The sequence below is a fragment of the Halichoerus grypus genome, chromosome 4, assembly GCF_964656455.1.
Source record: "Halichoerus grypus chromosome 4, mHalGry1.hap1.1, whole genome shotgun sequence".
In the NCBI taxonomy this organism is placed as follows: Eukaryota; Metazoa; Chordata; class Mammalia; order Carnivora; family Phocidae; genus Halichoerus; species Halichoerus grypus.
The window spans coordinates 142,301,751-142,324,069 of NC_135715.1; positions in this window are offsets into that span (position 1 = coordinate 142,301,751).

The window sequence follows — 22,319 nt, forward strand, 5'->3', positions numbered from 1 at the left end:
GAAACAGGGGCGCCTGGGTGGCTCAGTCGTTAAGCGTCTGCCTTCAGCTCAGGTCATGATCCCGGGGTCCTGGGATGGAGCCCCGCATCGGGCTCCCTGCTCCGCGGGAAGCCTGCTTCTCCCTCTCCCTCTCCCACTCCCCCTGCTTGTGTTCCTGCTCTCGCTATCTCTCTCTCTGTCAAATAAGTAAATAAAATCTTTAAAAAAAAAAAAACCCTCAAAACACTTACACTGTAATGATACCCTCTTTAATTCCTCCTAAAGTAAGTGAGCTTCAGTAATTCTGGGAGCCCTCCCATCAATCCTCTGAGGTTATTACCAATGGATCTAAGGAGGTTTGCTTTCTTAGGCAAAGTCCTCAATAAATTTCAGGAGTTCTAGACCTGCCCTTCTTAGGAAGGGATATGACAGCTACTTGCATTTGTTCTAGTGTCTCTCTTGCTGCAGAAGAGAAAAGAATACGCATGTAATAACAAGCAGAGCATTATCAAAATTATTTTAACAGTCATGAAAGTAAAATTCTATATTTGTTTTTAGGAAAAATGTATTTTGTTTAGCTTAAGTTTTTCATTACCCTCACAGGTGCTCTCATCAAAAGGACATATGTACATGTACTACTTTGCTTTCAGTCTTTCTCAATCCCTCATCCCTGTCAAAGCTGCAGGTTCTGCCTGGCTTGACCAGTGATGGGAGGGTCTTTAACCCCTAATTGCTGTAATTCCAAAATCAAGAGTGTGTGGTACTAAGATTTGAGCAGGAAGCCCAAGAACATAGTAATATCATGTGTCTCCAATTGAGATTCCAGGGGAAAGAAATTAAAATCTAAGATGAAAACCCAAGGTGAGAGAAGGAGGCAGGAAGCAAGGGCTGGAAGCAAGAGCTGTGGAGACTGGCAGAAAGAAGATTTGGAGGAACATCCAGGAGTACATCTGCTGCTTGGGCTTTAAATCCATAGCATGTGCATAGCTGTGGATGGCTGGCCTCATCCATCACAGTCAGGCTGAATGGTGAAGCTTACTGTAAGTGAGACTCTTCCTTGGAAAATAAAACAGGGACACTTTGAATATCTCAGAATCTGAAGATTAAGACACTCCAACTCTCAAGGCAGTCTTTCCATCTACTTCCCAGTATTAAACCAAACTGGGGGAAAATAATTGTGAATATATTCGGAAAGCCTAGATGGGCTTCTCCAGGCAATGAGGGCAACAATGTGACTACCAAAGCAGGATGTTATTTGTCTGTTTGTGTATGGTGATCCTTCCTAGTACCAGCTTAGTAACTCTGTTACCTAGTTCTGAGCTGAAGGCTGCAGGGTGCTGAGTAAAATGTTTACAACCCCAAAGTCTCACGCGAACAGCTTTTATATAGGAGGCCAGATGCTGACAGAGAAACAGATTTTTTTTAAAAAAAATCGAAAACAAAACTTGTTTTCTGCCTTCCAGAGGTAAAGATTTTTTTCTTTTGGAATAATTGTTTTCTTTCTAAATTTCAGAAATCTTTACTCCATCTCCCCTTTTTAAGCTTTATGCTGAGTGTATTGCCTCTTTAACATGGATCCTTTCGCGGGACTCTTCTGTTCAGATCTATAACCTTTGTCAGTAAATTTTGAGATTGTCAGTATCTCTCTGTGTCTTTTGAAGATCTCAGGTCTCTGTCTCCTTCTGCAGCATTTCTGGATTTTAGCCCAGTGCTGTTACCATGTTGACTGGCTGCTGGCAGGGAACTCAGCAGCTTGATGACTAATGCCCTGACTACTGGTCCGATGCAGATGGTGACCTCTGTCCTTCCTTCTCATCACACTCTCCCCACAACAGGATTGTTAGGTCCCTCTTTTCATCTCTTCTCCCTCCCTCCTCCTCCCCCTTTCACATAGGATTTGGAGCCGACACCGGAAAGAGCTTCTATCTCAATTCATCAATCCAACGTATAAATTCCTTCTGTTGGTAAATTTTCACATTGTTTTGTTTTAATGGCATGCTCTGGAACATAGATAGACACCTTGCTTGCAAAGCAATGCATTCCCATGTCTGCTTAAACCAGTTATTATTCTCATCTTAACTGACTCATGTGGCACCGAAATAAGCTTTGATGCCAAAGTGTGGCAGACCCAAGCAACTCTATTGACCAAAAAGAAAACACACACACACACAAATCATGACATATGTCACTGTGTTTTCTAAGGTGTTTCTTCTCCCCCTTTCCTGGCGATGCATGTTGACCTAATCTGACATTCTGTTGAATCCATGTGCACTGAGGGGTGTGGTGCTACAAAGGACAAGTGATGGCAGCTGTAATGACAACCCACAGGAGACAGACTGGCCGGGACATAACAGAAAGGGAGAAGGGTGAGAAACATTTGACAGTTTGCAGTTATCATTGTCTATGGTATCATTTTATTCTCTCCCTTCCCTTTTCTTTTTTCTTTAATTTATTTACTTGAGAGAGAGAGAGAGTATGAGCGGGTGGGGGGAGGGGCAGGGAGAGAGAGAATCTCAAGCCGACCCCCCGCTGGGTGCAGGGCTGGGCACGGGGCTCAATCTCCATGACCCTGAGATCCTGACCTGAGCTGAAATCAAGAGTCGGACCCTTAATTCACTGTGCCACCCAGGTGCCACTCGCCCTTCCCTTTTCAATCCCCATGTGGTATCTTTTTTTAAAAGGTCTTTCTCCTCCCTGTCATCCCTATAAATAGTCCCTCTGCCATAGCATGGAATACTGTTGGAATATTAATACCTTCGTTTGACTCCTCTTGTAGTTCTAGAAGCTGAAAAATCCAAGATCAGGATTTGGTGTCTGGGGAGGATCTAGTTCTTGGTTCACAGATAGCTGCTGTCTTACTGCATCCTCACATGGGGAACAGAGTTCCCCGGGGTCTCTTTTATAAGAACACCAATCCCATTCATAAGGGCTCTACCATCATGACCTAATCACCTCCAAAAGCCTCATCTCCAAATACCATCACATTGGGCATTAGGATTTCAACATATAAATTTGGGGGGACACATTCAGTCTATAGTGAGCCCCCTCCTCTTCCCATTTCCCTTCCCCACATTAGCAATTGTTTGGCTCTAACTCAGTTGCCTTCAGGGAGAACGGTGTCAATAGGGGTCAGACGTACAGGGAGTTCCCCAGGCTAAGCCCAGAGGAAGGAAAAAAATTTAAGGAGGGGACAAAAAAAGTCACTGTCACAAGTAGGAGCAAAGGAACAAGTTTCCTCCCCCTTGAATGAGTGAACGAATGAATGAGTGAATGAATGAATGCACAAATGAACAAATAGATCCATCCATCCATCAATCTATCCATCCACTTTTAAGGGAGGAAAGAGGACCCTGAGGCAAACTTCCTCCCAGTTTGAAGAAATTTGAAGGTAGAGACAAGATTCTTTCAGATTTGCTCCAGGAAATACATGTGAGTGTTTTACAAAACACAGTAAGGCTAGTACTAGTAGTAATAGTCATATTTGTGAGAAATCCTCTGTATGCCTTTTACTTTGCCTACATCTCTTTTAGATGAGGTTATGAGCAAAAATCAGTCCTATCATAGTTTTCATACTCACAGTATTTATTTTTCTTTAATTAATCTTATAACATGAAGTAAGATCATCAAGAACACTGTCAATGTATGTTCTGAACTCTTCAACCCATAAGGCATTAAATTAATTCAGTACCATTGATTTCAAAAGTCCTTACACTTAAGGCAACAAATCTTAGTAGTTTTCAGAATGGCAACATTCCCTTTTTTTATTATACTGAATTTTCCTATGACCTCCAAATGTTCCAACATGCATCTGACTAAAAATGGTGTGCATTTGACTCCTTGACTCCTGATTAAATTCAAATATTCCCAGATTGTTGGAGATATTGGAAGAAACCATTAAGCATTTAAAAGAAACAGTTGTTTCTTCATTTATTTTAGGTAAGTCCTTTATTAACCTCCAACAAGGCTCACTTCTTCTGTCAGAAAGCACATGATGTATCAAGCTGCTTCTCTTTTTGAGGTTAAAAGAGTGCTTTTTCTATACCTAGCTGAACTTCTACATCTTCCCACACAAGTCCTCTCCTCCCAGTATAATGCCTAACTTCCACTCCTGCAACAGCAAGGTAATTAATTACACGCAGTTTACAGGAGGCCCTTTCCTTACTTGCTGATAATCTATTTCTAAAGCTTTGTGATACTTTGTTCTTCTCCATGCTATTGGAATATCCTTGTAGTATGGACCCCAATCAAAGATTACCTGATCAGTTAAGCCTGGGGATACAGCAGTTCTATATCTAAAAACCTACATATCTAGGCTTCTTTTCACTTGCCTGTTGAATTATCATACATTTTAATTTGGGGGGCCTCGGTCTTTCCCAATGATACGGGGTAGTATTTTGCAAATATTAAACTAATGTATTTTTATTTCTCCTGTATATCATGCTCCCTTGTTGCCTTTGACCTCCATCGCTGAGACATGATGTGAACTTCTCCAGGAAGGGCAACAGCAAGTACCCCCAGAACAAAGAAATTACTGTGAAATGTAACAAGCCGATAGTCTTGAAGAAAGCTTAGCTTTGCAGAATTAGAAAAGAGATTTCTAAATTTCAAAGCTCTTCCTTTTGTATAACAAGTGCCGTACCTGGAGGACTTGGTTATTGAGTTTTATCTAAGCAAAGACCCAGCCATGTAAGAGAAGTGGCAAGCCTCTCCCTTTTTCTTTAGGGAAGGTAGAAGTGAGGCGGTCCAGTTAAAGGTAGCAGCCGCAAGCGCTCCTTGCTTCTCCCCACCCCTTTAAGTGGAATCATCTATACATATTATATATATAAAAAGCTAAAAAAAAAAACAAAACGGCTCCCTCCTTTTCCCGCTTCCCACACTACCGTAGAGGGAGGGGACTTGGCTAGTGGAAGACTCCGTTGTTTTACCACAGAAAGTCTACCAGGGCTTCGTAGCATCTGAGAAGCAGCATAGCTGTGGCACGGAATTTCCACAAGAGCCAGCCTGAGACGGCGCCCCTGGCTCTGTCTGGCGTGTGTGGCCTACAGGGATTCAGAAGGGCTTCAGTAATGGGCTGCGCAAGTGCTGAGAAGTTTAGTGAATTGCACCGGGACTTTGTGCCCTGGAGAGTCTTGCCTTGGACCACCTAATGCCCGCCCTGAGAGTTGGGCTTGTACCATGGTAATCCACTTTGTCCCTAAGTATCAGAATTTAGAGACACAGCCTTCACCCCAAAGAATCATTGGCTCCTCAGCTGAGTGGGCATCCACCCAGCCTCACACTGATGCTAATCCTTTAGACTTCCAACAGGAAAGGAGTGGGAGGATGTCCTGTATTCCAATAGAAAGGCAGATCACGGGTTTGTCATCCTACCTGAGGTCTCGGATGGCTTTGAAGAGCTAGTCTGACAAATCCAGCTTTTTACCTTGTCTTAGCTTGCAGAGGAATGCTGGTCGAAGGCCTCATAACACATTGAGACCTCCCTTGTCAAGCTGTACAGTGAGAATATATCGAAAGGCTGGGATTGTCAATTGCAAGTGCTGACCTGGCTCCCTGACTGGAAGCCCATAAACTAGCCCACTTTTGCAAAACTCATTTTTGTTCTCTTACACTGACTAGACCCCAATTTCCACTTCTGTATTTCTGATCCTATATAAATAAACCCATTTACAGATGATTCTAGACATGGGAGCAGAAAGGCAGAATTTATGACTCAGAAATAATTATATGACTGACCTGGGAGCTAGGGCCTTGGTTGCTGCTACGCATCTTTTCTTTTCTTTTTTTTTTTTTTAAGATTTTATTTGTTTATTTGAGAGAGAGAATGAGATAGAGAGAGCATGGGGGGGGGAGGGTCAGAGGGAGAAGCAGACTCCCCGCTGAGTGGGGAGCCTGATGCGGGACTTGATCCCAGGATCATGACCTGAGCCGAAGGCAGACGCTTAACCAACTGAGCCACCCAGGCGCCCAACTGCTAAGCATCTTTAATTCTTTTGAGAACCAGAAAGCCTGCTCAGAATGTTCTTCTCTATATGCCACCCTCCTCGCTATTTACATATGACTTAATCTTCAAGACTCAAGACAATTGTCATCTCCTCTAGGAATTCTTGCCCAGTATCCTATACCAATGGTGAGTTAAGTGCCAACCTCTCTTTACTCTATGCCTGTTTCTATAATAGCACTTAGTTGTACTATAATTGTCTTCAAACTTGCCTGTCTTCCTTCAAGATTTACAGAGAATGGGTCTTTTATCCCTGTATCCCTCCCTATATATTAGCAGAGTGCCTTGATATTATTCTGAAGCCTCAATACATATTGTTATATGACCAAATGATTCAATGAATCAATAATAGGAATGTGTAACAGTTCTGTCAACCCAAACATTGGCAATTCAAAATGCTATGTTAATTTGGAAGAAGTTTTTGTTTAGAGTATGAAAGGATGTGATCATGCAAAAGACTCCTCCCCTATGCACATTATTTTGCTTGAAGAGAGTTATAAGCAAAGTTGGAAATTAAAAGAAGAAATAAAATAATCATGAGTGAGCTTCAGATACATGTTAGTAATACAAAATTTATTTTGTGGACTAAGACTATGTATCTTATTGGAACAAATCAAGAGAGGTAATTTAATGGTCTGCTGAGTTGTATGTCATCTTCCCCTGGTGAGGTCTCCTTTGTGGTGTCATTTCATTACCTTTACCTGTTCACTCTTTAATCAATTGTCACAGAGCTCCGGGGCTCTGTGGAGTGAATATAAAGCTATCAAACTAATTCTGGGGTCTGATCCTGTCCACGTAGACCCCTTCTTAACACTGCTGTTAAGTCCCAAAGCAACCAGCCTTTGAAAATGGGGATTTGGAGATGAGAGGGGAAGGTTAGAGTGACTACTTCAAAGATTATACAGAGAAAGGTCTTCCTATAAAGTCAGTGGGCTATCTTGGTAGCAGTTTCATTATAAATGAAGCATTGCTTTAGGTTGTTTCTTGGGATGTAAGGGCATGATGCTTGAAAGAGCACCTAGTGAAAATCCTTTCTATTATGAACTATATACAACCATATAGATACATGACCATAGGTGAATAATTCCTATTTTAAGCTGTCCTAAAAAGTATTTTTAATTTTAATCTAATATCACTTAAAATTTAAGCAAATTCTATTTAAAATGTCAATATAGACATAACTTTTATCCTCTCTTGATACATTATGCATTTGATAACTCTTTATTTTCTTTCTCTGCTCACTAGAATTCCAGTTCTGTGATATTTTGTTCAGTGTCTAGGAATAGTAATTCTTCAGTAAAAACTAATGATATGCTATATGTTGGCTAACTGAACATAATAAAAAAATAAAAATTAAATAAAAATTTAAAAAATAGTTGTTAAATGAATGGTGCTTTTTTAATAATACATTTTTACCTCATCTTCTTCATTATTTCACTCTCTACCTCCCATCCCTCTACTTATATTACTTTCCTTATATTCGATTTTCAACCATGAACTTCCAGATTTTTCAGTCATGCCAACAAGAAACATTTCTAAGCATGAGTTTTTTTTCACTTAATACCAAAAAAAACTGAATATGAGGCATTTCTATGTCTTGTATGTATTCAGTGTCAAACAACCAATCGAATGGAAAGTGAATTGATTATGTGGCATATTGTAGAAAAATTCTGCTCTAACATAAGCACACATATAAATACACGTCTACTCCCTTCCAGTTATTTGATTTTCTTCTTCTACTCTTTTTTTTAAACAAACGGTGTTGATGCTGTGTAAATATTGATTCACTTTGTCAACATTGGGAATTTTGTTCCTATCTAAGGAAGTAATTGGGGCTCCTCAGCCTGTATCCCATGAAGTCTTCTTTCAATAAGATATTAACGTCAGAATTTTAATATCCAGGACTTTAGAAATGATGGCTTCTTGAACTCTTACTGTTACCTAAATTCAAACAATACAGCAAGGTAGGTACTAGTCCTCGAGGACATATACTAGGTCCCTAGGCACTGGATACTTACAATGCTTGAAGAGTTGACAGGGTATTTAAGTAGTTGGCACAAGCTGATATGAGAACTGCTTAACTTGCAGAGTATCTAGTGGAAAGTCAAAGTCTGCTGAATTGGATATCAGAAATCCAGAGAGCCAAGAATCCTATTTTCGTTCTGGTTCACACCGTGACAAGCTGCATAGCCTCAAGCAACTTGGCACTTTCCTTCACCAATAGCAGAAATGATGCCCACTGATTTCAGATGTGTGTTGAGAGTTAATACCTTGGATGTATCTTGAGATCTAGATGTGTATAACATTTCCCCACAAAGTATTTTTTCATATATTTATCAATCTTAGACTTCCAGTCAGAAATGTTTAGATTTAAAAAAATTATTTTTTGTGTGTTTTCCTTTTCCTCTCCTGCACTGATTGCTTCCTTGTGTTGCTGATTTACAAAGAAACTATTTTCCCTTTCACTTCCAACAAGCTTTATGTATCCATAGACCTGTTAGCTCTTTTTATCCTTTTTTTTTTTTTTTTTTTTTGGCCTGTCAGGAAAATTCCTGAAAACCAACATTCTAATGAACTTCACAAGCAACTGGTCAGCATATCTTAATCCTAGTTCACCCCAGTTAGTTGTCATCTTCCCAAAAGGTCTTAAAATAATTATAAGTTGACATGGGGTGGGGGAGTGCTTATTCAGGGGATAAGCATTTTACACTGAATATGGAGAGATAGAGAAGAAGGGATCCATCAGCTATCCCACACCGAAGCACCCTTTGGGACTGGAGCCGTGCTGGGATCATCTCTGTATAGTCATTGAGAACTGGCATAGACTTCTCTACTAGGAGAGACTTAAAATGCTTGAATTCACTTGATTTAAATAAATGCACATAAAATACTTTGCTTTCTTTGATGATCCATTAAGATTTTTCAAATATGGTTTTGAGACTTTTGAAAATCCTAGCACAGATTATGTGAACAAATCTATTTGTGTGTATAGAGTGTAGATGGTTGTTCTACCACTGGAACTGATTTATAGCCCTTTTTTGATTTACAGCTCTTTTCTGCCTTTTAAACGATTGTAATATCCCTTGGAAATTCTAGATTCTGCTCTTTAGGTATTGTTTTGGAAATAAGACTATCCTGTTTCATGATTTTCTCAGAGAAACAAGTAGGTCTTCTATATATGGACTTAGTAAAATGACAACTATACACTAGAGGGAGGTAATGCCGATTTAGGTATGAAAAGACAAAGACTGGAATTACAGTTAGCAGAAATGTAGCATTTCTTATACAAAGTTGAATTTGGATTAAGTTCAGTCCAGGAAATTACTATTGAAGATTCTTATGGACACATTAATCTTGTACTAAATCAATCTCTCACGCATGAGGATAAAACTTTATTGTACTATAGCCATATCTGGTCAATATAAAGTACTCAAAACTACAATATGTAGTCCATTTTACCAAAATGTTTTTCTCCAGACTAGTTGTGCTGATACATTAGAATCAGCTGGTTATTCATCCTTCTTCTAGACTTAAAGGAAATTTTTTAAATATTATTTTTGAACATCTATGTAAAAAAAAAGTTGGTGTATATACCTCGTGGATTTTTAACATAATCAACTTTTTAAAAATGTTAATAGGTAGGATTAGGATAACTGTCTTAAATCTTCCCCCAAGTTCCCCAGGTATATCAAATTTGACTGATTATCTGTAATTTGGGCAATACTGCCCTATAAGGAAGGACTTGGCTGGAGTGGCAATCAGAATCCATTACATTGTACCGTTAAACACCCAATATTCATTTATATGCATTCACACCTTTCCCTCACTGGCTTGTAACCAGGTAGAACTTCCCTTTTCTCTATTCTTTCTTTACCCCTCAGACCCCAAATCTGGCTATACCAAACTACTTGCAGTCCAGAGACATGCTAACCTCTTTCCCAACAGTGAACATTCACATGGCTTTCCTGTTTACTTAGAATGCTTTCTATACTTTCTTCACAGTTAAGTCCATTGGCCTTTCAAGGACATTGGACATAACCCCCTTGGAGAATCCTTCCCTGACTTACCTAGTTTGCATTATTAAGTGTCTTTCTTATCCCAATGCTCAACACTTAATACCCTGTATTGTGAAGATTTATTTTCTTGTCTCCTTAAGAGCAGAGACTATGTCATTTATCTTGCCTTCCATGGCACATGGTGATTAATCAGTAAATGTTTACTGAATGCCTCTTGGAACGAATGGATACCTTTTTATTTTAAGGCTGCCCTTGACATCTATTTTATCCAGAATTGATATTATCAATATAAATGGTATAAATAGTGAGGGTTACTCCCACCTTTTCACAGCCAGGGCAGTCACTGGGGACATGGACAAATGGTTATGGGTTCCTGTCCCTTGTCCATTTAATGTTAGTACTTACTTCATGTGACCATGACAATGCTTTATATCACAAACAAGTACTGAGTCTCTGTGATTAGCCTGGCACTAAGGAAACAAATATAAAGATGTCTTTGTTCTGAAGGAGTTTAGAGCTGAGTTGAGATGAACATTAAAACAAATAATCAGTGTTCCAATGGAAGTAAGTTCAATGAGGATATATAATGAAAGAACAGAAGAGGGAGCATTATTCTCTACCTCAGAGAGATCAGAAGAAACTTCACCCAGAAGGTAACACTTAAGCTGGGTTCTCCAAGCAGAGAGAAGTGATATTTCCAAATAAAGACCACAGCATGTACAAATGCATGAAAGAGTGAAATTGCTATAGTGTTCATGACTTGACTGAGATTCAACCAATTTTTTTCAGCTCAGGCAAATATCTTATAAAGCTGGACTAATAATTTCCGTCTTTCGGTAGTGCTCTTCCATGAGGCCATTATTAAAGAGTAAATTGCATTTAGTGAGGATTTAATATTTTAATACCATGGCTTAGAAATCTGTCTCTACGGTGTTCAAAGGCTAAATCTCACTGTGGTGAGCATGTGTTTTTACCAAGGCATGAGTGAGGGAGGCAGCGTGGTAGGGAATATCGACTTGGTCCTGCATCCTCCATCTCTACACCCAACCCCATCGATTCCATGCCAAAATTTGAAATGGCATTAGGTCCATAGAAGATATTTGGTAGATCTTTCTGACTGTACTATCAGTGAAATAGAACCTCTAAACAAAATTGACTGCTTTTAGACATTACGGAAGAGGCAAGAATAAAACAAGGTATGTTGACATAGTGAGGAATTAAATACTATTACAAGTGCACAGTGACTTCAGTAAATAATTTTCAGGATCAGGCATGATATTTCTGTGGATCATCAGTCCCCCCAAAGCACCCATAACATCATGGGAACTACATAAATTTTTGTTAAGTGAACATACAAATGGGTTCTGGGGTGGAGATTATGGAGGTGAAATTAGCTCAAGATGAAGTTTTTGCTTAATAAATAACTCAGTTGTAGCTTGAAACCAGTGAAGAAACAGCGGAGTATAAAAGTGATTTAATGACATCACAAAACTACTTTGTGATTTGTCCTGCAATGATAAAATACCTCACAGAAAGCATTGAACACCTCTGGGTGAGAAAGAGGACGATGTGTGAGCCTTCCTCCCTTGGGAAAAAGTGTGCCCAAGAGCACGTATTAAGGGACTCTGGCATGCCATATGCATATTCTTTCTAGGTTTCTGAGATAACCATGACAAATTTTATAGACAAAACATGATTCCATGATTGCCTCCAGTTATGTGATAATCCTGAGCATCACCATAACAAAACATGCTTGTTTTGTTTCCCTTCTTCCTAGGTTATTACTTCCCTTCTTCTTAGGCCAGAGTCGATCTGGCTAATCACACTAATGCTATATGAACTGGGTAAATCAGGAATCACCATATTGTCTTGGATTTAAAAATATGAAGATTTTCCTCTTGATTTATAAATTCCATGGGTTGTTTTGGGAAAGTGGCTGTCAGAGATTAAATTTGAAACATCACATTGTCATTTTTATCATTGCTTTTCTAGCTATAGACACATTAATCAGTGTGGTGACAGGTTGCATGTTGATAGCCTGCCAAAAATGGTCTGCACTGCTTTTGGTGGAAGAAGAGCAATGAGAGGAAGTATTAGGTGTTTGAGAACAGAGTATTCTTTATGATTTGTTGGTCCTGAATTCTTCCACGTGTTCCTTTTGGATAGAAGAATGCAGGGATTCAAATTTGTACAAAAGACCAGAATGATATAGTTGTTGTTGTTGAAGGATCTGGCATGTCACCTGAGAAGTGGTTCATTCCTTCTGACATTTCAGCTTTTTGTGCTTGTGATTACCCCTGCTGAATTTTTCTGTCTTGATCTTTTGCTTTCCACTTACTCAGATCCTCTCCAATTACTCATATAGTATGGATTTCTCATTGCCTGGCATAAGTCTATGAAGCTCTCCCTCATTATTCCAGTTTATACTGATTATTTTCTTCTTTTAGCAGCTACTGTACTTCATGCTTATAATACATAGTATCTAATTATTATATTCTTAATTGGTTTAAGTGTCTTAAGGTTATCTTTTATAATTGAGAAACAGCATTATACAGGTTTCATATCTTCCTTGTATTTAATAAGGTCTTACTAATTTCTAGACGTTGAGCTTAATAAATTGAATCTTTAGACAGTAACAGTAGCTCATATTTGTAAAATTCCTTTTATATTTCAAAACATTTTTGTATATTGTTTCATATGAGTCTTAAAGCAATCTTGTGATGTATGCAGACCAGATAATTTAATTTCTGCGTATGAAATATACACGGAAGCTAATAGTGATCAGATGAATTGACAAAAGTTCCAAAATTTGTACGTGGTAAAGCCAGGGCTGAATGATAGGACTTCTGGCACGTGATAATCCAGGGAGAAGTATATCTAGCCCCAATTTGTAGCGTGGCTTGTTGAACTAATCTTACAAATGCTGCCATTAAGCTTGACTTGTGGACGTTTAAAAGGACATTTTGTGACAATGAAAAATGGGTGAGAGAGTTTTATGTAGCTTTAAGAAGGAAATGCTTATAGAGGTCCTTGCAAAGTTCACCCAACTAGGAGAAACTTAAAAGCTAATTTGAACATAGTCCCAATTTGTCACATTATTATTTTTTCCTCAGAAATTAAGGAAGGAACTATATGTAATTGCCAGGTCAAAATAGCACCAGATGTGTGTGACCTGAAATGGCAGATTGTAGCAAGGGCTTTTTCCAAGTGCTACACATAAGGAAATATGTCTTATTAAATCCATATTATCCAAGACGGATTAGACATACACAGCACATAGTAAAGCTTTTTTTAAAGAGGAGACAAATGGGAAACAGAACTCTGACTTCTTAAAGAGATTAGCTAGAAACTGGCATTTAAAGCAGAAATCTATGTTAATTTTAATTGATTTTTAAAAAATAATTTTAATATTTTAAGATTATTTGAATTCTAAATACATTATGTAACTTTTTCTGTATAAAATTCAACACAATTGGGGTGCCTGGGTGGCTCAGTCAGTTGAGCGGCTGCCTTCGGCTCAGGTCATGATCCCAAGGTCCTGGGATAGAGCCCTGCATCGGGCTCCCTGCTCAGCAAGAGCCTGCTTCCCCCTCTCCCTCTGCCTGCCGCTCTGCCTATTTGTGCTCTCTGTCTGTCAATTAAATAAATAAATAAAACTTTAAAAAAATTAAAATTCAACAAATTGTCATCCATCGTGCTCACCAAAGAAAATGTGGACCAATTCTCTATCTCAACTTTTTTTTTTTTACATTGTATCTTATTCTTTGAGCAAAGAGAATGCCTTTTGTTTGATCATGCCACATCTTAAGGCTAAAAAGTACAGTTTCAATCAAAAGCTGGCAAAAGCTATCAATAAATAGCAAAATTTCCTAATGTAGATTATTATGGCTTCCACTTCCCATAATATCATTCCGATGAAGGGAGTAATCAGCAATTAGATTAGTGGCAAAGATTTGGGTCCTGGAGAGATCACAAACAATATACTCACATTTCTAAATATTTTAGCTAGAATTATTCAGTCATACAGTATACAGCTAGAAAAGCCACAGGGTATCAGTGAGTTCACACTTTTCATTTTCAGCTGAGGAGACAGAGGTTAAGAATCTTTCTCAAGGACAAAACCTTTGAACATTCTTGGAATCTCAGCTTATAAACCTGCACTCATTTTTAATCCAGCATTGCATGCACACACCCAAAAAAAGTTCCCCTGAAAAATGATTGGTGATTAAATTATGTTTGTAAAAGTATATATTTTAGCCTCTTTAGATATTCACAGTTCTCATTTGAATTTTATTACAAACTCACATGTACCTTGCATTTCTCACACTTGCAAATTTACATTAATTTACATGATCATTAAATGGATGTTGGTCTCCTTTCAATGGGCTGAAAGCTACATGAGAGTAAGGATTATTTCTGGTTTTGTCCACCATTGGCTCTCCAACATGTAATATGTTGATATACTGACACATATCAATGAATAATCTGTAGCTGTTGTACATTCAAGGCTCTAAGAAGTTGTACAATAAAGAAAAATAAATGTTTAATTGTATTTAACTCAAAATTTCCCAAAGCTGTTTGACCAAACATATGCTTTTTTTTTTAAATTTTATTTTATTATGTTATGTTGGTCAACATACATTACATCATTAGTTTTTGATGTAGCATTCCATGAGTCATTGTTTGTGTATAACACCCAGTGCTCCATGCAATAGGTGCCCTCTTTAATACCCATCATCAGGCTAACCCATCCCCCCACCCCCCCTCCCCTCTAGAACCAAAGACTTCCTTTAAAGAAAATCTGTCTGTCTGGTGAATAGCATTGGAAGACAGAATGTCTATATCCAGAGCACAGGGCAGACAGGCTTATAGTCCAGTATAAAAAGATTCAGGTTTCCCAAGCCCAGGGTTCCTCTCTCTCTTTTTTTTTTTATTATGTTACGTTAATCACCATACATTACATCATTAGTTTTTGATGTAGTGTTCCATGATTCATTGTTTGCGTATAACACCCAGTGCTCCATGCAGAACGTGCCCTCTTTAATACCCATCACCAAACTAACCCATCCTCCCACCCCCCTCCCCTCTAGAACCCTCAGTTTGTTTTTCAGAGTCCATCGTCTCTCATGGTTCATCTCCCCCTCCAATTTCCCCCCCTTCATTCTTCCCCTCCTGCTATCTTCTTCTTCTTTTTTTTTTAACATATAATGTATTATTTGTTTCAGAGGTACAGATCTGAGATTCAACAGTCTTGCACAATTCACAGCACTTACCAGAGCACATACCCTCCCCAATGTCTATCACCCAGCCGCCCCATCCCTCCCACCCCCCACCACTCCAGCAACCCTCAGTTGTTTCCTGAGATTAAGAATTCCTCATATCAGTGAGGTCATATGATACATGTCTTTCTCTGATTGACTTATTTCGCTCAGCATAACAGTCTCCAGTTCCATCCACATCATTGTAAATGGCAAGATTTTATTCCTTTTGATGGCTGAAACATATGCTTATTTTTAATTTAAAACTTACCAGGGGCGACTGGGTGGCTCAGTCGTTACGTCTGCCTTTGGCTCAGGTCATGATCCCAGGGTCCTGGGTTCAAGCCCCACATCAGGCTCCCTGCTCAGCGAGAAGCCTGCTTCTCCCTCTCCCACTCCTGCTTGTGTTCCCTCTCTTGCTGTGTCTCTCTGTCAAATAAATAAATAAGATCTTAAAAAACAAAAACAAACAAAAAAAACTTACCAGTAGCTTGCTTTTATCACAAATGAACTCAACACTTTGAATTGTATGGAAAACATAGGGAACATAAATTTATAATGCAGTTTTAATGATTTTTTTTCTTTCCTTACTCTAAGTCACACACACCCTTATTATACCAAAGCAAGCAAAGTATAAATATAGAGTGGAATCCCTTTTAAAACAGAGTCTGGGAAAGTCATTAATAACCAATTTCTTGGTTAGTTTGGGATTAACATATTTTGTATACATTAGATGTAGTCACATAATTGAGAAATGCTAAATCATATATTGTAAAATATAGGTCAATGTCATTTTGAGATTTGAATGGAGCGTAAGGTTCAAATCAAATGTAAAGTTCAAATCAAAGCATACTCACTTAGCCTGGGTTACCTAGAAAGTAGGCTTAGGTGCTGTTACTTTATTAGAGAATACAAATCCAGAGAACAGAAGTGAGATACAAAGGTGGTGACGCAGGAAGGAGCAAGAGCCAATATGGAGATGTTTAGACAAGCTGGCCAGATCACCTGATCCAAGAGGCCTCACCGCCAATGAGCCAGGTAAACTGTATCTCAGACCTTCCCTGTGGGCTAGAGAGGAAGGCAAGTGAATAGTTTTCCACGAATTCCCATTTCCCACTCCTGAGCTGTGCATGCTTGGCTACCACGTATGGTTCTTTGGGGCTCTCCCATCTGTGGTAGTAGGAAAGCACGGGAGCGGTAAAGAGAGAGCGAGAGGACGTTAGGGTATGCGACGTGGTGCTGTCAGCAGATTGCACCTGGGTGACGTTGGCTGGCGCCCGCTCAGAACTGGACTCTGCAGTGGTGTCCAGCGCGGCGGATAGTTGTGTCTGAGAGAATCAGAAAGGCATATAGCAGGTGTCTGATACATCTACAGATAATGGTACACTCAGAAGTTAAAAGGTAAAATTCCTCATCTGGTACTCCTGGTTTTTAAGCGGTGTTTCTTTACTGCAAAGCTGGACGTTTTGATGCAGATACTTTTCATCGGGACACTTGAAATGTCCTCTGAAGATGTAAAGCCTTTAACAAAAACTGCCAGTGGTATAAGCGACATATATTATTGATTCCCTTCCCTACCGCTGAGTCTTAATTACCCCATGACTTGGGAGTGGGGAGAGGCTGAGGGATAGAGGGTGAGGAGGAGGATCAGGAATGGCCTAGAAAATGGGATAGTACTGAAGGAAGAGGGGAAGCGCGTGGAGAAGAGAGGCAGCTGTGATACTCAGAGAGGAAATGAGGGTGAGGGATTGGATAGCAGGCAGAGACTGTTGTAGGCATTACCTGCCTCATTTTCTAAGTCTTTTTAAGGCGGTCAAAACGTCCCTGCTGTCAAAAATGTGATAATTTTCTTTAATAGCTGAGGGATACTCGCCTGACCAACTGTGTGTCCTTGGACAAGTCTTCTCACCTTACGTGGTCATTATCTCATCTGGAATCTGAGGGATCTGCATCTAAGGTGCCATTCAACTACAGGATGACATAGTTAACGTGAGCTGAGAGCGTTTATCCAAGGACTGAGGGATGCTTGTGGTTCAAATTCACTGAGTGATGCTGGCCGCGCCGACAGCCTTCGGAGCACAGCTGTGCTGTCCCTCTGACCATTCCTTGAACGTGGGCCCAGAACGTTAACAGTGCCCAGCAGTGGTAGGAGAGAACCCCACTGCGGTCTGAGAAGCCCGGCCCCAGGGACCGCCACAGCTCATTATCTGCGGACTTCTGTTTCAATTTTTGTTTTGCCCAGAAGCCCATGGGTAAAGGCCTTTGACTCCAGTCCTTAAAGCTTACTTTAATAAAATCCATCTTAGACGAAGATTTTTACCTTTTTTCCCCCCTCCCTATTGTTGTTTGAAAGAAGAAAAGTCAGAACAGAAAGTGAGAACTAAGAAAAGGTATATCAAATGGACCCTTCCTTAGGTTTATGTTTTTTGTCTTTTTCTCTTTGGAGAAATTTGACGCAGAGGGGCTGATGTATTTTTAATGCTGTATGTTTCACACATGCGCTCTAAGTTCCACACACAGTGAAGCTGTGTATAATCTTCCAGCAGTTATTTTAGATAGAATGAACTTTTCGAGATAGAATTAGTGCGTATTTACCTCTAACCTAATTCTGCGAGTAAAAAACTTAAGCAGAACCAAATGAAGTTATAGCAATGTCAAGTCATATGCCAATGGAGCAACTGTTAAAAAACCGGTAAGAAAACCACAAGTAACACGCCTACAAATAAAGGTAATCAGATACAAATGTCGGGATTAATCGCCAGTACTGTTCTGTATAGCGTTATCTACTTAATGCTGGAGAGTCCGTCTTGGATTCTCCTCATGTGTTGCATGGTAAAACTGTTGTGTGCAAAAAACAGATGATGCTTTCAAAGCAGTAGATGCCTTAAATCCAATTCAGTGATAGATACAATAGAGCTGAAGCCCCAGCTGCATGTGCCAGTATGAAAGGAGCTTTGATTTCATGTATGGGAGTATTAATAACTCCTCGATTTTTCTCGAAGTCTTTCCTGATCAATGGCCCACAGTTGCAGGGCAGCTGGCTGGAGGCCAGGGTGCAGTCTGTGACCAGAGAATAGTTTTTCTTTTCTGTGGGCATCAGACTTGCAACCTTGGCTGCATTTGCATTCTTCTCTAACAAAAGTAACTGGTTAGAGCTAGAGCCCACTGGGAAATTCCTGAGAGATGTCCTGATCCCTTATCATTACAAAATGAAAACGTGTCCTTCAGGGGTCTGCCTCTACTCCTAAATAAAGAGAGTTGTTGGTAGATTTTTGTGTCTGTTCCAAATGAATAAACCTGGACATAGTATTTATTTGGCAGTATGTGTTGGAAGTTGCACTGCAAGTTTTTCAAGTATGGAAAAAGTGCTTAATCCAATACTTTAGACCACAGCCTTGAAAACAGCTGGGACCCTAGAGCAGTTGCACTAAAAATCACCTTAATTTAATTCTTACTTAAAAAAAAAAAAAAAAAAGATATCCTATTTTGGATTTCCCTTGGAAGCTTGTTCTCCATAATGCCTGATTTCATCCATGCCATGAATCCCTGTACATTGTATATGACCTCAAATATATATTCTGAAATTCATAAGTAACTGCTTGGATTGAGGAAGCAACATTCTCAAAGCTATACCATTTTGTGCCCTCCCTCTTTGGAGATGGTGCATGTGAAAGAACTTTTAAAAGGGTCCAAATGCCCTGTGAACATATGAGAACATTATGGTTATAAAGTATCTGTTTATATTTTTAACTGAGGGAAGGCTTTGAAATCTCCACCTAAGAAGTTTGGAAAATGGGTATAATATACAGGCTAAAAATATATCTATTGTTGTGTAAAGCAGGAGTTCTTGAAATTTCTTATGGAAGCAACTGCAGGATCACTTGGGGATTCTTATTAAAACGTTGACTGCTGGGCTCTACACTTTAGACCATCTACACAAGAATCTCTCAGGCTTGAATATCTGTATTTTTTTGTGACTCCGTGGATCCCTGTGCAAACCAAAGCCAGAGAATCCTGCTCTGAGGGGAGTCAAGCTCTTAGTTTTCTTCTCGGTCACCCAAGGTCTAGAAATGCTCCTCAAGTATTAGACAGATCCCAGGACATTCTGCTGGGCAGGATGGTGGAGTTCTCTATAGTGTTATAAGCTACTAGAGGTAAAAAAAAATTTTTTTATGTTTTCCTCTTATGAGAATAACAAGAGGACTTGGACTATCATCTCCGAAGTCATCTTGGCCATTTCACCAAGTCCCTTGTGACTCCTCCCAGTCAGGCAGGGACAAAAGAAAGAGACCCTGCGGTTTGCAGTGAAAACCCTACCTAAGAATGCTGTTGACTGATGTTTCTTTGCCTGACCCCAAGGTGCCAACATTTCTCTCTGGGATGAGAAGAAATATGGCAGAAGTGAATGGCAGAATTGGGGCCCAATTCATAACCCTAGAAGGGATAACATCAGAATCACCTGCAGACTTTATTAAAACACAGGTTGCTCGGTTCTACAGCAAAAGCTTCTGACTCGGCCCAGATGGGCACAAGAATGAGTATTTCTAACAGGCTCTTGGATGATGCTGCTGGAACACGGACTATGCTGTTGGAACCTACTGGTTTATAGTAAGACTGGATGCCAGCACAGCTGACCTGATAGTCCAGGCAAAATATAAGAAACGTGAAGTTCCTCACTAGCCAGGTGAAGCTCAGCACAAAACCAGCACAGCTATATTGTGCAAGTTCACATTTTGTTCTGTCTTGGTTTTGGACTTCTAGTGTCAAGCATTAGAAGTTACTACCTGGTTGGTTGCCCTAGATTCTGTCATTCTTTACCTTGCTCTTGGCTGTGATACCATCTTAGGTCAGAGGCAACCATGCCAAATTCACCCCAGGGGACTCCCATAGATTTTTTTTTCCAGCCCATCTGAATCATTCCACCCATGTGCTCTCAATTTATTCATTATATAAATCATGATTTTGAGAAGGTTGAATGTAGGAGAGTTGAAGTGAAACCAAAACAAAAGACGAAACACACATCCACACACATATCCACAAAACAGCCAGGGTCTTCCGTAAGTTTATTTCCTGATTGAGACCCTCCGAGACCGTAAGCTAAATCCTTTATTGTATTTGTGGGTTTCAGAAACCTAGAGTGTGGCAGAGTTAAAGACTAAACAAATAAAGAGGGATAAGGTCCTTATTACACTGAGTATGAGTCATCAAGTTAGGTGGAAATGGAAATAGAACTCAATGGAATTACCTTGTACTCAAAGATTTAATAGGAAATCAAAAGACCCATGGCTGGAACACTTTGGCTCCAAGAACTGTGTTTGCTCAGGAGCAGAGGGACTACCCAGTGAAGGGCGAAAAGCCTTCTGAATTTGTCATATGAACTGACAACTATTGTTGAGCCTTTGAAAGAAAAATCTTAGAAACTCAGTGAGGAATGAAATCAGCTTAAAAATCCAGGTTTTGATCTTTTAGTTAGAGTAGGAACTGTGGGGGTAAGTAAGAAAGGGAGCAAAAAGAGTAAGCAGCAGATTTAACCCTTCACATGGTAGGAAAGAAACCAACGTCAGAAGCAGGCTAAGTTTAAAAACTCATCTAGACAAAAGAAGTAGGGACATTCTGGAGAAAACAGTAAGCAAGCATCAGACAACACAGTCTCTTCTTCCATGGAACTCTCTAGTTCAGCCCAAGGTGGCTTTCCCTTGGGCTGGAGATGGCTGAGAGCATTTTTTCTCTTCCACAGGTATAGTGATAAAGCTGTGGTAATCTTCCTCCTCTTGTCCTTCTCCAAGGCCAATGATCCGTGGCCTTCCTCTTTTTATATCAAAATCATCAGACCTGGGCACCTGGGTGGCTTAGTCAGTTAAGCGTCCCACTCTTGGTTTTGGCTTAGGTCATGATCTAAGGGTCGTGGGATCAAGCCCCATGTCAGGCCCTCCACAAAATAAATAAATAAATCTTAAAAAAAAAAAAGAATGAAACTTTCTGAGTGGAGCAAATAACAATTTTTATTTTAATAAAATAAAATGTATCAGAGTTTTCTAACCGTATAGAATCTAAGCAAAGAAAATTTAAGAATGTTAAAATGCAACCTTCAAGTCCTCTGAATAGAACAGATAATTAGAAAATAAGACAAAGCAAAGGAACTAATGTTAGTTAAGAAATGGCCCCCAAACTCTGAACTGCAATGTGAAATGCCAGTGTGCTGGTCTGAACCATATGGGGGTATGTGTGTGCAATAAACAGATGAGGACTTTTGCCCAAGTGTGGTCGCTGCGAATTACCTAGAACTCAAAACCAGGATTGCTTCACATGCTCCCATTCCAAAGTCCCTTATAAAGTCTGATGATATTTTTTAAGATTTATTTATTTATTTTAAAGGGGTGGGGGAGAGGGAGAGAGAGAATCTCAAGCAGATTCCAAGCCTAACATGGGGCTCAGTCCCATGACCCTGAGATCACAACCTCAGCCAAAACCAGTAATAAAAGATCATCTGTTTGAACTTTACACACATTCATAGGAATTGTTAGGTTCAGTCCATATTTTCATATGACAGTCATCAATGCATAAGGATATAAGATTATCTTTTACAATAGGACTGTAGAGAGGAGCCTCATTTTAAGTGAATGTGTTAATAATTCTTTTCTAATTATGGCCATTAGCTTCTGATAATCTTTAAAAATCCACAATAGAGTTCTCACTGTATTTCTCTACCTAACCAACTACCCTTACATTTGTATGAGAAAACTCCAGAATTGAGAATTAATGGTGCTTACGTTGGAACTCTGCCTCTCTGCATAAAGGAGAAAAACTTTCCTTAGTTATTAATGCTCTTGGTAGTCCAAGCCAGGGCAGGCCCTGGAATCAGAGTATGAGCTCCACAAAAGAAGGGATTTAACAGATTTGGAATGTTAGGCCCAATCAAGGCCTGATAAGACAAAAGCTCCTTCACCTCAACTGTGTTGTGTGAAAAGACATTTGTTTATCACAGAAGCTTGTTTTTGTTCCTGACATGCTACTCAGTTTATTCAAGTGAATTCTAAAATTTTATAGCAGTGAGGCCTCTTTTTTTAT